This window comes from Anomaloglossus baeobatrachus, chromosome 4, assembly GCF_048569485.1.
Source record: "Anomaloglossus baeobatrachus isolate aAnoBae1 chromosome 4, aAnoBae1.hap1, whole genome shotgun sequence".
Classification (NCBI taxonomy): Eukaryota; Metazoa; Chordata; class Amphibia; order Anura; family Aromobatidae; genus Anomaloglossus; species Anomaloglossus baeobatrachus.
This window is the reverse complement of record NC_134356.1, coordinates 296,524-310,089: the sequence shown is the minus strand read 5'-3', so window position 1 is coordinate 310,089 and position 13,566 is coordinate 296,524. Positions and strand designations below refer to the sequence as shown.

The 13,566-nt window shown below is 66.5% G+C and overlaps 1 protein-coding gene across 8 annotated transcripts in view; it reads right to left on the bottom strand.

The window, feature by feature from the left end:
• PLEKHA5 (pleckstrin homology domain containing A5) overlaps positions 1-13,566 on the bottom strand; it is a 163,391-nt gene that overhangs the window by 110,131 nt on the left and 39,694 nt on the right. Inside the window, exon 1 of one of the 8 annotated variants that reach the window (XM_075343458.1) lies at positions 11,662-11,754. The exons of the other annotated variants lie outside the window; for them this stretch is intronic. The gene's annotated coding sequence lies outside the window, so the exon portion shown is untranslated. Of the gene's footprint in view, positions 1-11,661; positions 11,755-13,566 lie in introns of those variants that run through there. 8 annotated transcript variants of the gene reach the window in all.

The window sequence follows — 13,566 nt, the reverse complement described above, 5'->3', positions numbered from 1 at the left end:
AGCTAGAGGCAGAGCCAAGGCAGGAGGAGGGGAGCTAGAGGCAGAGCCAAGGCAGGAGGGGGGGCACAAGAGGCAGAGCCAAGGCTGGAGGGGGGGCACAAGAGGCAGAGCCAAGGCTGGAGGGGGGGGAGCTAGAGGCAGAGCCAAGGCAGGAGGGGGGGAGCCAGAGGCAGAGCCAAGGCAGGAGGGGGGGAGCTAGAGGCAGAGCCAAGGCAGGAGGGGGGGAGCTAGAGGCAGAGCCAAGGCTGGAGTGGGGGAGCTAGAGGCAGAGCCAAGGCAGGAGGGGGGGAGCTAGAGGCAGAGCCAAGGCAGGAGGGGGGGAGCCAGAGGCAGAGCCAAGGCAGGAGGGGGGGAGCTAGAGGCAGAGCAAAGGCAGGAGGGGGGGAGCTAGAGGCAGAGCCAAGGCAGGAGGGGGGAGCTAGAGGCAGAGCCAAGGCAGGAGGGGGGGCACAAGAGGCAGAGCCAAGACTGGAGGGGGGGAGCTAGAGGCAGAGCCAAGGCTGGAGGGGGGGAGCTAGAGGCAGAGCCAAGTCAGGAGGGGGGGGAGCTAGAGGCAGGAGGGGGGGCGCAAGAGGCGTGGGCGCAAGAGGCAGAGCCAAGGCAAGGGGGGGGGGCGCAAGAGGCAGAGCCAAGGCAAGAGGGGGGGGGGGCGCAAGAGGCAGAGCCTAAGAGACAACATACACAAAAGGCAACAAAAAGGAAGAAAACCTCGATGCTGTAACACCCCCCCACAGAACCGCCGAGGAATAATCATTTTATTATAACGCCTGAGCTCATTATCCCACGACAAAAAATATAAAAATTGGCCTCCAGTGGTCTGTGTATCACAGGACCCCCGGTCTGGACATCACCCTCACCACACCCTGGAGACCCCACACAGCACCCTGGAGGACACTACTGACACAGGCCAACCAGCTGCCAGGAGGAGCAGGGGGACGCTGAGCCGACCCCCCCGGAGGAGCAGGGGGACGCTGAGCCGACCCCCCCCCCGGAGAGCAGGGGGACGCAGAGCCGACCCCCCCCGGAGGAGCAGGGGGACGCAGAGCCGACCCCCCCCGGAGGAGCAGGGGACGCAGAGCCGACCCCCCCCCCGGAGGAGCAGGGGGACGCAGAGCCGACCCCCCCCCCCGGAGGAGCAGGGGGGACGCAGAGCCGACCCCCCCCGGAGGAGCAGGGGGACGGGGGGGGGGGGGGGGAGGTCGCAGAGCCGAGGGTGGTGGTGGGCGGCTTCACCTCACCCGGCATATTCAAATTGGAGGCTTGATCCACCTCGCCCCAGCATACATCGGGGGGGCCCAGCATACATCGGGGGGGGCCCAGCATACATCGGGGGGGGCCCAGCATACATCGGGGGGGGCCCAGCATACATCGGGGGGGGCCCAGCATACATCGGGGGGGGGCCCAGCATACATCGGGGGACGGTGCGGGGGGGGGCCCAGCATACATCGGGGGGGGGCCCAGCATACATCGGGGGGGGGCCGCAGCATACATCGGGGGGGGGGGCCCAGCATACATCGGGGGGGGGGCCCAGCATACATCGGGGGGGGGGCCCAGCATACATCAGGGGGGGGGTGGCCCAGCATACATCGGGGGGGGGGGGGCTGAGGGGGGGGGGGGGGGGCCCAGCATACATCGGGGGGGCAGTGCCACCTAACTGAGCACACCGGAGCTGGGGGGGGAGCGGCGCCCGCTCTCTGCAGCGCTCTGCGGTATGTAGGTCAGTGCTGCGCACACGGAGCAGCAGGCATCGCACACGTCTCAGTGGCCCCGAGCTCTTCTGGGGTCTCATTCATATTTCACATTCCCCCCCAAACAATACAGTTAAAGAAATAGTGAAAATAGATGATGAGCGCCATAATGAGGAGCACGCCCAGAACACAACCCGCCATCATCAGGGAGCTGAAACCGGGGGGCTACAGACCACCAGAGCCTCACACAGGAGAGGACAACAAGCAGAGGAGACCGGCTGAGGAGCTGGGGGGCGCCCTCAGGAGACGAGGCCTCACGCAGCCCCAGAATCCTCGCTCTGGACAGGAGAGAGTTAAAGTGCAGCCGGTGCTTGTAAGAAAAACACCAGCTGCTGAGGAGCGGTGAGTGGGCGCCTCCTGAGGAGAGGAGAGCAGAGGAGCGGGCGCTCCTGAGGAGAGCAGAGGAGCGGGCGCCTCCTGAGGAGAGGAGAGCAGAGGAGCGGGCGCCTCCTGAGGAGAGGAGAGCAGAGGAGCGGGCGCCTCCTGAGGAGAGGAGAGCAGAGGAGCGGGCGCCTCCTGAGGAGAGGAGAGGAGAGGAGCGGGCGCCTCCTGAGGAGAGGAGAGCAGAGGAGCGGGCGCCTCCTGAGGAGAGGAGAGGAGCGGGCGCCTCCTGAGGAGAGGAGAGCAGAGAGCGGGCGCCTCCTGAGGAGAGGAGAGCAGAGGAGCGGGCGCCTCCTGAGGAGAGGAGAGCAGAGGAGCGGGCGCCTCCTGAGGAGAGGGAGAGCAGAGGAGCGGGCGCCCTCCTGAGGAGAGAGAGCAGAGAGCGGCGGCCGCCTCCTGAGGAGAGGAGAGGAGCGGGCGCCTCCTGAGGAGAGGAGAGGAGCGGGCGCCTCCTGAGGAGAGGAGAGGAGCGGGCGCCTCCTGAGGAGAGGAGAAGGAGCGGGCGCCTCCTGAGGAGAGGAGAGGAGCGGGCGCCTCCTGAGGAGAGGAGAGAGCGGGCGCCTCCTGAGGAGAGGAGAGGAGAGGAGCGGGCGCCTCCTGAGGAGAGGAGAGGAGAGGAGCGGGCGCCTCCTGAGGAGAGGAGAGGAGCGGGCGCCTCCTGAGGAGAGGAGAGGAGCGGGCGCCTCCTGAGGAGAGGAGAGGAGGCGGGCGCCTCCTGAGGAGAGAGAGGAGAGGAGCAGGCGCCTCCTGAGGAGAGGAGAGAGGCGGGCGCCTCCTGAGGAGAGGAGAGGAGCGGGCGCCTCCTGAGGAGAGGAGAGGAGCGGGCGCCTCCTGAGGAGAGGAGAGGAGAGGAGCGGGGCGCCTCCTGAGGAGAGGAGAGGAGCGGGCGCCTCCTGAGGAGAGGAGAGGAGCGGGCGCCTCCTGAGGAGAGGAGCGGGCGCCTCCTGAGGAGAGGAGCGGGCGCCTCCTGAGGAGAGGAGCGGGGCGCCTCCTGAGGAGAGGAGAGGACGCGGGCGCCTCCTGAGGAGAGAGAGGAGCGGGCGCCTCCTGAGGAGAGGAGAGGAGCGGGCGCCTCCTGAGGAGAGGAGAGGAGCGGGCGCCTCCTGAGGAGAGGAGAGGAGAGGAGCGGGCGCCTCCTGAGGAGAGGAGAGGAGAGGAGCCGGGCGCCTCCTGAGGAGAGGAGAGGAGAGGAGCGGGCGCCTCCTGAGGAGAGGAGAGGAGCGGGCGCCCTCCTGAGGAGAGGAGAGGAGCGGGCGCCTCCTGAGGAGAGGAGAGGAGCGGGCGCCTCCTGAGGAGAGGAGAGGAGCGGGCGCCTCCTGAGGAGAGGAGAGGAGCGGGCGCCTCCTGAGGAGAGGAGAGGAGCGGGCGCCTCCTGAGGAGAGGAGAGGAGCGGGCGCCTCCTGAGAGAGGAGAGGAGCGGGCGCCTCCTGAGGAGAGGAGAGGAGCGGGGGCGCCTCCTGAGGAGAGGAGAGGAGCGGGCGCCTCCTGAGGAGAGGAGAGGAGCGGGCGCCTCCTGAGGAGAGGAGAGGAGCGGGGCGCCTCCTGAGGAAGAGGAGAGGAGCGGGCGCCTCCTGAGGAGAGGAGAGGAGCGGGCGCCTCCTGAGGAGAGGAGAGGAGCGGGCGCCTCCTGAGGAGAGGAGAGGAGCGGGCGCCTCCTGAGGAGAGGAGAGGAGCGGGCGCCTCCTGAGGAGAGGAGAGGAGCGGGCGCCTCCTGAGGAGAGGAGAGGAGCGGGGCGCCTCCTGAGGAGAGGAGAGGAGGCGGGCGCCTCCTGAGGAGAGGAGAGGAGCGGGCGCCTCCTGAGGAGAGGAGAGGAGCGGGCGCCTCCTGAGGAGAGGAGAGGAGCGTGCGCCTCCTGAGGAGAGGAGAGGAGCGTGCGCCTCCTGAGGAGAGGAGAGGAGCGTGCGCCTCCTGAGGGAGAGGAGAGGAGCGTGCGCCTCCTGAGGAGAGGAGAGGAGCGTGCGCCTCCTGAGGAGAGGAGAGGAGCGTGCGCCTCCTGAGGAGAGGAGAGGGAGCGTGGCGCCTCCTGAGGAGAGGAGAGGAAGCGGGGCGCCTCCTGAGGAGAGGAGAGGAGCGGGCGCCTCCTGAGGAGAGGAGCGGAGGCCTCCTGAGGAGAGGAGCGGAGCGGGCGCCTCCTGAAGGAGAGGAGCGAGCGGGCGCCTCCTGAGGAGAGGAGCGGAGCGGGCGCCTCCTGAGGAGAGGAGCGGAGCGGGCGCCTCCTGAGGAGAGGAGCGAGCGGGGCCTGGAGAGCGGGCGGGCCCCTCCTGAGGAGAGGAGCGGAGCGGGCGCCTCTGAGGAGAGGAGCGGAGCGGGCGCCTCCTGAGGAGAGGAGCGGAGCGGGCGCCTCCTGAGGAGAGGAGCGGAGCGGGCGCCTCCTGAGGAGAGGAGCGGAGCGGAGCGGGCGCCTCCTGAGGAGAGGAGCGGAGCGGGCGCCTCCTGAGGAGAGGAGCGGAGCGGGCGCCTCCTGAGGAGAGGAGCGGAGCGGGGCGCCTCCTGAGGAGAGAGCGGAGCGGGCGCCTCCTGAGGAGAGGAGAGAGCGGAGCGGGCGCCTCCTGAGGAGAGGAGAGGAGCGGAGCGGGCGCCTCCTGAGGAGAGGAGAGGAGCGAGCGGGCGCCTCCTGAGGAGAGGAGGAGGAGCGGGCGCCTCCTGAGGAGAGGAGAGGAGCGGGCGGGCGCCTCCTGAGAGGAGAGGAGGAGGAGCGGGCGCCTCCTGAGAGGAGAGGAGAGGAGCGGGCGCCTCCTGAGAGGAGAGGAGAGGAGCGCTGGGCGCCTCCTGAGAGGAGAGGAGCGGGCGCCTCCTGAGGGAGAGGAGAGGAGCGGGCGCCTCCTGAGGAGAGGAGAGGACGCGGGCGCCTCCTGAGGAGGAGGAGAGGAGCGGGCGCCTCCTGAGGAGAGGAGAGGAGCGGGGCGCCTCCTGAGGAGAGGAGCGGGGGGCGCCTCCTGAGGAGAGGAGCGGGCGCCTCCTGAGAGAGGAGGGAGCGGGGGGCGCCTCCTGAGGAGAGGAGAGGGCGCCTCCTGAGGAGAGGAGAGGGCGCCTCCTGAGGAGAGGAGAGGGCGCCTCCTGAGGGAGAGGAGAGGGCGCCTCCTGAGGAGAGGAGAGGGCGCCTCCTGAGGAGAGGAGAGGAGAGGGCGCCTCCTGAGGAGAGGAGAGGAGAGGCGCCTCCTGAGGAGAGGGAGAGGAGAGGGCGCCTCCTGAGGAGAGGAGAGAGAGAGGGAGGGCGCCTCCTGAGGAGAGGAGAGGGCGCCTCCTGAGGAGAGGAGAGGAGAGGGCGCCTCCTGAGGAGAGGAGCGGCAGGGGCGCCTCCTTACCTTGTATCACTGCATAATTAGCACGTCAGAGAAACTCGCACCCCGATGTGTGCAGGTATAACACCCACCATGTGACCGCGAGGGCCACCAGGGGGCGACGTACCCCCCGCTGTACACACCCCCCCCCGCTGTACACACCGCCTCCCCGCAGCCTGCTCACCACATTATCACAGGAGCCATCAGGGGGCGACGTATCCCCCGCTGTACACACCGCCTCCCCGCAGCCTCCTCACCACATTATCACAGGAGCCATCAGGGGGTGACGTACCCCCCGCTGTACACACCGCCTCCCCGCAGCCTCCTCACCACATTATCACAGGAGCCATCAGGGGGCGACGTATCCCCCGCTGTACACACCGCCTCCCGCAGCCTCCTCACCACATTATCACAGGAGCCATCAGGGGGTGACGTACCCCCCGCTGTACACACCGCCTCCCCGCAGCCTCCTCACCACATTATCACAGGAGCCATCAGGGGGCGACGTATCCCCGCTGTACACACCGCCTCCCCGCAGCCTCCTCACCACATTATCACAGGAGCCATCAGGGGGTGACGTACCCCCCGCTGTACACACCGCCTCCCCGCAGCCTCCTCACCACATTATCACAGGAGCCATCAGGGGGTGGACGTACCCCCCGCTGTACACACCGCCTCCCCGCAGCCTGCTCACCACATTATCACAGGAGCCATCAGGGGGTGACGTACCCCCCCGCTGTACACACCGCCTCCCCGCAGCCTCCTCACCACATTATCACAGGAGCATCAGGGGGTGACGTACCCCCCGCTGTACACACCGCCTTCCCGCAGCCTGCTCACCACATTATCACAGGAGCCATCAGGGGTGACGTACCCCCCGCTGTACACACCGCTCCCCGCAGCCTCCTCACCACATTATCACAGGAGCCACCAGGGGGCGACGTACCCCCCGCTGTACACACCGCCTCCCGCAGCCTCCTCACCACATTATCACAGGAGCCATCAGGGGTGACGTACCCCCCGCTGTACACACCGCCTCCCCGCAGCCTCCTCACCACATTATCACAGAGCCATCAGGGGGTGACGTACCCCCCGCTGTACACACCGCCTCCCCGCAGCCTCCTCACCACATTATCACAGGAGCCATCAGGGGGCGACGTATCCCCCGCTGTACACACCGCCTCCCCGCAGCCTCCTCACCACATTATCACAGGAGCCACCAGGGGTGACGTACCCCCCGCTGTACACACCGCTCCCCGCAGCCTGCTCACCACATTATCACAGGAGCCATCAGGGGGTGACGTACCCCCCGCTGTACAACACCGCCTCCCCGCAGCCTCCTCACCACATTATCACAGGAGCCATCAGGGGGTGACGTACCCCCCGCTGTACACACCGCCTCCCCGCAGCCTCCTCACCACATTATCACAGGAGCCACCAGGGGGTGACGTACCCCCCGCTGTACACACCGCCTCCCCGCAGCCTCCTCACCACATTATCACAGGAGCCATCAGGGGGCGACGTACCCCCCGCTGTACACACCGCCTCCCCGCAAGCCTCCTCACCACATTATCACAGGAGCCATCAGGGGTGACGTACCCCCCGCTGTACACACCGCCTCCCCGCAGCCTCCTCACCACATTATCACAGGAGCCATCAGGGGGTGACGTACCCCCCGCTGTACACACCGCCTCCCGCAGCCTCCTCACCACATTATCACAGGAGCCATCAGGGGGTGACGTACCCCTGCTGTACACACCGCTTTCCCGCAGCCTGCTCACCACATTATCACAGGAGCCATCAGGGGGCGACGTACCCCCCGCTGTACACACCGCCTCCCCCGCAGCCTCCTCACACATTATCACAGGAGCATCAGGGGGTGACGTACCCCCCGCTGTACACACCGCCTCCCCGCAGCCTCCTCACCACATTATCACAGGAGCCATCAGGGGGTGACGTACCCCTGCTGTACACACCGCTTTCCCGCAGCCTGCTCACCACATTATCACAGGAGCCATCAGGGGGTGACGTAACCCCCGCTGTACACACCGGCTCCCCGCAGCCTGCTCACCACATTATCACAGGAGCCATCAGGGGGTGACGTACCCCCCGCTGTACACACCGCCTCCCCGCAGCCTGCTCACCACATTATCACAGGAGCACCAGGGGGTGACGTACCCCTGCTGTACACACCGCTTTCCCGCAGCCTGCTCACCACATTATCACAGGAGCCATCAGGGGGTGACGTACCCCCCCGCTGTACACTACCGCCTCCCCGCAGCCTCCTCACCACATTATCACAGGAGCCATCAGGGGGTGACGTACCCCCCCGCTGTACACACCGCCTCCCCGCAGCCTCCCTCACCACATTATCACAGGAGCCATCAGGGGGTGACGTACCCCCTTGCTGTACACACCGCTTTCCCGCAGCCTCCTCACCACATTATCACAGGAGCCATCAGGGGGTGACGTACCCCCCCGCTGTACACACCGCCTCCCCGCAGCCTCCTCACCACATTATCACAGGAGCCATCAGGGGGTGACGTACCCCCCCCGCTGTACACAACCGCCTCCCCGCAGCCTCCTCACCACATTATCACAGGAGCCATCAGGGGGTGACGTACCCCCCTGCTGTACACACCGCCTCCCCGCAGCCTCCTCACCACATTATCACAGGAGCCATCAGGGGGTGACGTACCCCCGCTGTACACACCGCCTCCCCGCAGCCTCCTCACCACATTATCACAGGAGCCATCAGGGGGTGACGTACCCCTGCTGTACACACCGCTTTCCCCGCAGCCTGCTCACCACATTATCACAGAGCCATCAGGGGTGACGTACCCCCCCGCTGTACACACCGCCTCCCCGCAGCCTCCTCACCACATATCACAGGAGCCATCAGGGGGTGACGTACCCCCCCGCTGTACACACCGCTTTCCCGCAGCCTCCTCACCACATTATCACAGGAGCCATCAGGGGCGACGTACCCCCCGCTGTACACACCGCCTCCCCGCAGCCTCCTCACCACATTATCACAGGAGCCACCAGGGGGCGACGTACCCCCGCTGTACACACCGCCTCCCCGCAGCCTCCTCACCACATTATCACAGGAGCCATCAGGGGGTGACGTACCCCTGCTGTACACACCGCTTTCCCGCAGCCTGCTCACCACATTATCACAGGAGCCATCAGGGGGTGACGTACCCCCCGCTGTACACACCGGCTCCCCGCAGCCTGCTCACCACATTATCACAGGAGCCATCAGGGGTGACGTACCCCCCGCTGTACACACCGCCTCCCCGCAGGCCTGCTCACCACATTATCACAGGAGCCACCAGGGGTGACGTACCCCTGCTGTACACACCGCTTTCCCGCAGCCTGCTCACCACATTATCACAGGAGCCATCAGGGGGTGACGTACCCCCCCGCTGTACACACCGCCTCCCCGCAGCCTCCTCACCACATTATCACAGGAGCATCAGGGGGTGACGTACCCCCCCGCTGTACACACCGCCTCCCCGCAGCCTCCTCACCACATTATCACAGGAGCCATCAGGGGGTGACGTACCCCCTTGCTGTACACACCGCTTTCCCCGCAGCCTCCTCACCACATTATCACAGGAGCCATCAGGGGGTGACGTACCCCCCCGCTGTACACACCGCCTCCCCGCAGCCTCCTCACCACATTATCACAGGAGCCATCAGGGGGTGACGTACCCCCCCGCTGTACACACCGCCTCCCCGCAGCCTCCTCACACCACATTATCACAGGAGCCATCAGGGGGTGACGTACCCCCCCGCTGTACACACCGCCTCCCCGCAGCCTCCTCACCACATTATCACAGGAGCCATCAGGGGGTGACGTACCCCCCTGCTGTACACACCGCCTCCCCGCAGCCTCCTCACCACATTAACACAGGAGCCATCAGGGGGTGACGTACCCCCCGCTGTACACACCGCCTCCCCGCAGCCTCCTCACCACATTATCACAGGAGCCATCAGGGGGTGACGTACCCCTGCTGTTACACACCGCTTTCCCGCAGCCTGCTCACCACATTATCACAGGAGCCATCAGGGGGGTGACGTACCCCCCCGCTGTACACACCGCCTCCCCGCAGCCTCCTCACCACATTATCACAGGAGCCATCAGGGGGTGACGTACCCCCCGCTGTACACACCGCCTCCCCGCAGCCTCCTCACCACATTATCACAGGAGCCATCAGGGGGTGACGTATCCCCGCTGTACACACCGCCTCCCCGCAGCCTCCTCACCACATTATCACAGGAGCCATCAGGGGGTGACGTACCCCCCGCTGTACACACGCCTCCCCGCAGCCTGCTCACCACATTATCACAGGAGCCATCAGGGGGCGACGTATCCCCCGCTGTACACACACCGCCTCCCCGCAGCCTCCTCACCACATTATCACAGGAGCCACCAGGGGGTGACGTACCCCCCGCTGTACACACCGCCTCCCCGCAGCCTCCTCACCACATTATCACAGGAGCCATCAGGGGGTGACGTACCCCCCCGCTGTACACACCGCCTCCCGCAGCCTCCTCACCACATTATCACAGGAGCCACCAGGGGGCGACGTACCCCCGCTGTACACACCGCCTCCCCGCAGCCTCCTCACCACATTATCACAGGAGCCATCAGGGGGTGACGTACCCCCCGCTGTACACACCGCTTTCCCCGCAGCCTCCTCACCACATTATCACAGGAGCCATCAGGGGGCGACGTATCCCCCGCTGTACACACCGCCTCCCCGCAGCCTCCTCACCACATTATCACAGGAGCCACCAGGGGGCGACGTACCCCCCGCTGTACACACCCCCCGCTGTACACAACCGCCTCCCCGCAGCCTCCTCACCACATTATCACAGGAGCCATCAGGGGCGACATACCCCCCCCGCTGTACACCACCGCCTCCCCGCAGCCTCCTCACCACATTATCACAGGAGCCATCAGGGGGCGACGTATCCCCGCTGTACACACCGCCTCCCCGCAGCCTCCTCACCACATTATCACAGGAGCCATCAGGGGGCGACGTACCCCCCGCTGTACACACCGCCTCCCCGCAGCCTGCTCACCACATTATCACAGGAGCCATCAGGGGGCGACGTATCCCCCGCTGTACACACCGCCTCCCCGCAGCCTCCTCACCACAGTATCACAGGAGCCATCAGGGGGCGACGTACCCCCCGCTGTACACACCGCTTTCCCGCAGCCTGCTCACCACATTATCACAGGAGCCATCAGGGGGGCGACGTACCCCCCGCTGTACACACCGCCTCCCCGCAGCCTGCTCACCACATTATCACCGGAGCCATCAGGGCGACGTATCCCCCGCTGTACACACCGCCTCCCGCAGCCCTCCCTCACCACAGTATCACAGGAGCCATCAGGGGGCGACGTATCCCCCGCTGTACACACCGCCTCCCCGCAGCCTCCTCACCACATTATCACAGGAGCCATCAGGGGGCGACGTATCCCCCGCTGTACACACGCCTCCCCGCAGCCTCCTCACCACATTATCACAGGAGCCATCAGGGGGCGACATACCCCCCGCTGTACACACCGCCTCCCCGCAGCCTCCTCACCACATTATCACAGGAGCCACCAGGGGGCGACGTATCCCCCGCTGTACACACCGCCTCCCGCAGCCTCCTCACCACATTATCACAGGAGCCATCAGGGGGCGACATACCCCCCCGCTGTACACACCGCCTCCCCGCAGCCTCCTCACCACATTATCACAGGAGCCATCAGGGGGCGACATACCCCCCCGCTGTACACACCGCCTCCCCGCAGCCTCCTCACCACATTATCACAGGAGCCATCAGGGGGCGACATACCCCCCCGCTGTACACACCGCCTCCCCGCAGCCTCCTCACCACATTATCACAGGAGCCACCAGGGGGCGACATACACCCCCCCCAACCTCCCCACCCCCGGGGTTAACCCACCGTCCCCCCGGGTACAACCGTTAGCCCACCGTCACGCGCCCCCCCTCCCTCCGGGGTACAACCGTTCACCCACCGTCCCCCCCTCCGGGGTACAACCGTTAACCCTTCTATTACCAGGTACATCATTGACTCTTCTACCACCGACCATTAACCCCAACATTCCTGGTGTTCCAGGCAGCAGAGTGCAGGTAACATTTTCATCACCGCTTATAAGCTGTGCCCCCTACACCCGCACCGCCCCCGAACCAGCCCCACGCAGGGGCTCCGGCCCATCACTCACCAGAGACGAGAACACACAAGGGGCGACCGGCAGTGGCAGCTGCCTCCACTGACTGACAGCAGCGAGGGAAGAGCTCAGAGCATGCTCACTGCATCCCGCTCACATGTGACGCCTGAGCCCAGCTTCATACACCGCCAGAGCTGCATCCCGCTCAGCACACCCCCAGAGCTGCATCCCGCTCAGCACACCCCCCAGAGCTGCATCCCGCTCAGCACACCCCCAGAGCTGCAACCCTGCTCAGCACACCCCCAGAGCTGCACCCTGCTCAGCACACCCCCAGAGCTGCATCCCGCTCAGCACACCCCCAGAGCTGCATCCCGCTCAGCACACCCCCAGAGCTGCACCCTGCTCAGCACACCCCCAGAGCTGCATCCCGCTCAGCACACCCCCAGAGCTGCATCCCGCTCAGCACACCCCCAGAGCTGCACCCCGCTCAGCACACCCCCAGAGCTGCATCCCGCTCAGCACACCCCCAGAGCTGCACCCTGCTCAGCACACCCCCAGAGCTGCAACCCTGCTCAGCACACCCCCAGAGCTGCATCCTGCTCAGCACACCCCCAGAGCTGCATCCCGCTCAGCACACCCCCAGAGCTGCATCCCGCTCAGCACACCCCAGAGCTGCATCCCGCTCAGCACACCCCCAGAGCTGCATCCGCTCAGCACACCCCCAGAGCTGCATCCCGCTCAGCACACCCCCAGAGCTGCATCCCGCTCAGCACACCCCCAGAGCTGCATCTCGCTCAGCACACCCCCAGAGCTGCATCCCGCTCGTGTGACACCTGAGCCCAGGTTCCGCATACTAGAGAAGCAAATAACTCAGCATGTTCCCAGAGCTGCATCCCACTCAGCACACCCCCAGAGCAGCACACTGCTCCACACCCAGCTCCCGCACAGCAGCAGCACACATATCCACAACCCCCCCCCCTCCTCAATCCACTGCAGCGGCACCCCCCCCCTCAATCCACAGCAGCGCCCCCCCCACCCCCCCTCAATCCACAGCAGCGGCCCCCCCCACCCCCCTCAATCCACAGCAGCGGCACCCTCCCCCACCCCCTCAATCCACAGCAACGGCACCTCCCCCACCCCCTCAATCCCACAGCAGTGGCACCCTCCCCCACCTCCTCAATCCACAGCAGCGGCACCCCTCCCCCACCCCCTCAATCCCACAGCAGCGGCACCCTCCCCCACCCCTCAATCCACAGCAGCGGCACACTTCCCCCCTCCTCCCTCAATCCACAGCAGCGGCACACCTTCCCCCCCCCCCCCTCAATCCACAGCAGCGGCACACTCCCCCCCCCCCCCCCTCAATCCACAGCAGCGGCACACTTCCCCCCCCCCCCCCTCCCTCAATCCACAGGCAGCGGCACACTTCCCCCCCCCCCCCCTCCCTCAATCCACAGCAGCGGCACACTCCCCCCCTCTCCCCTCTCCTCCCTCAATCCACAGCAGCGGCACACCTTCCCCCCCCCCTCCCCTCCCTCAATCCACAGCAGCGGCACACTTCCCCCCCTCACCCTCCTCTTCCCTCAATCCACAGCAGCGGCACACTTCCTCCCCCCCTCCTCCTCCCTCAATCCACAGCAGCGGCACACTTCCCCCCCCTCCTCCCTCAATCCACAGCAGTGGCACACTTCCCCCCTCCTCCCTCAATCCACAGCAGCGGCACACTCCCTCCCCCCGAATCCACAGCAGCGGCACCCCCCCCCCCCTGAATCCACAGCAGCGGCAACCCCCCCCCCCTCAATCCACAGCAGCGGCACACTTCCCCCCTCCTCCCTCAATCCACAGCAGCGGCACACTTCCCCCCTCCTCCCTCAATCCACAGCAGCGGCACACTTCCCCCCTCCTCCCTCAATCCACAGCAGCGGCACACTTCCCCCCTCCTCCTCAATTCCACAGCAGCGG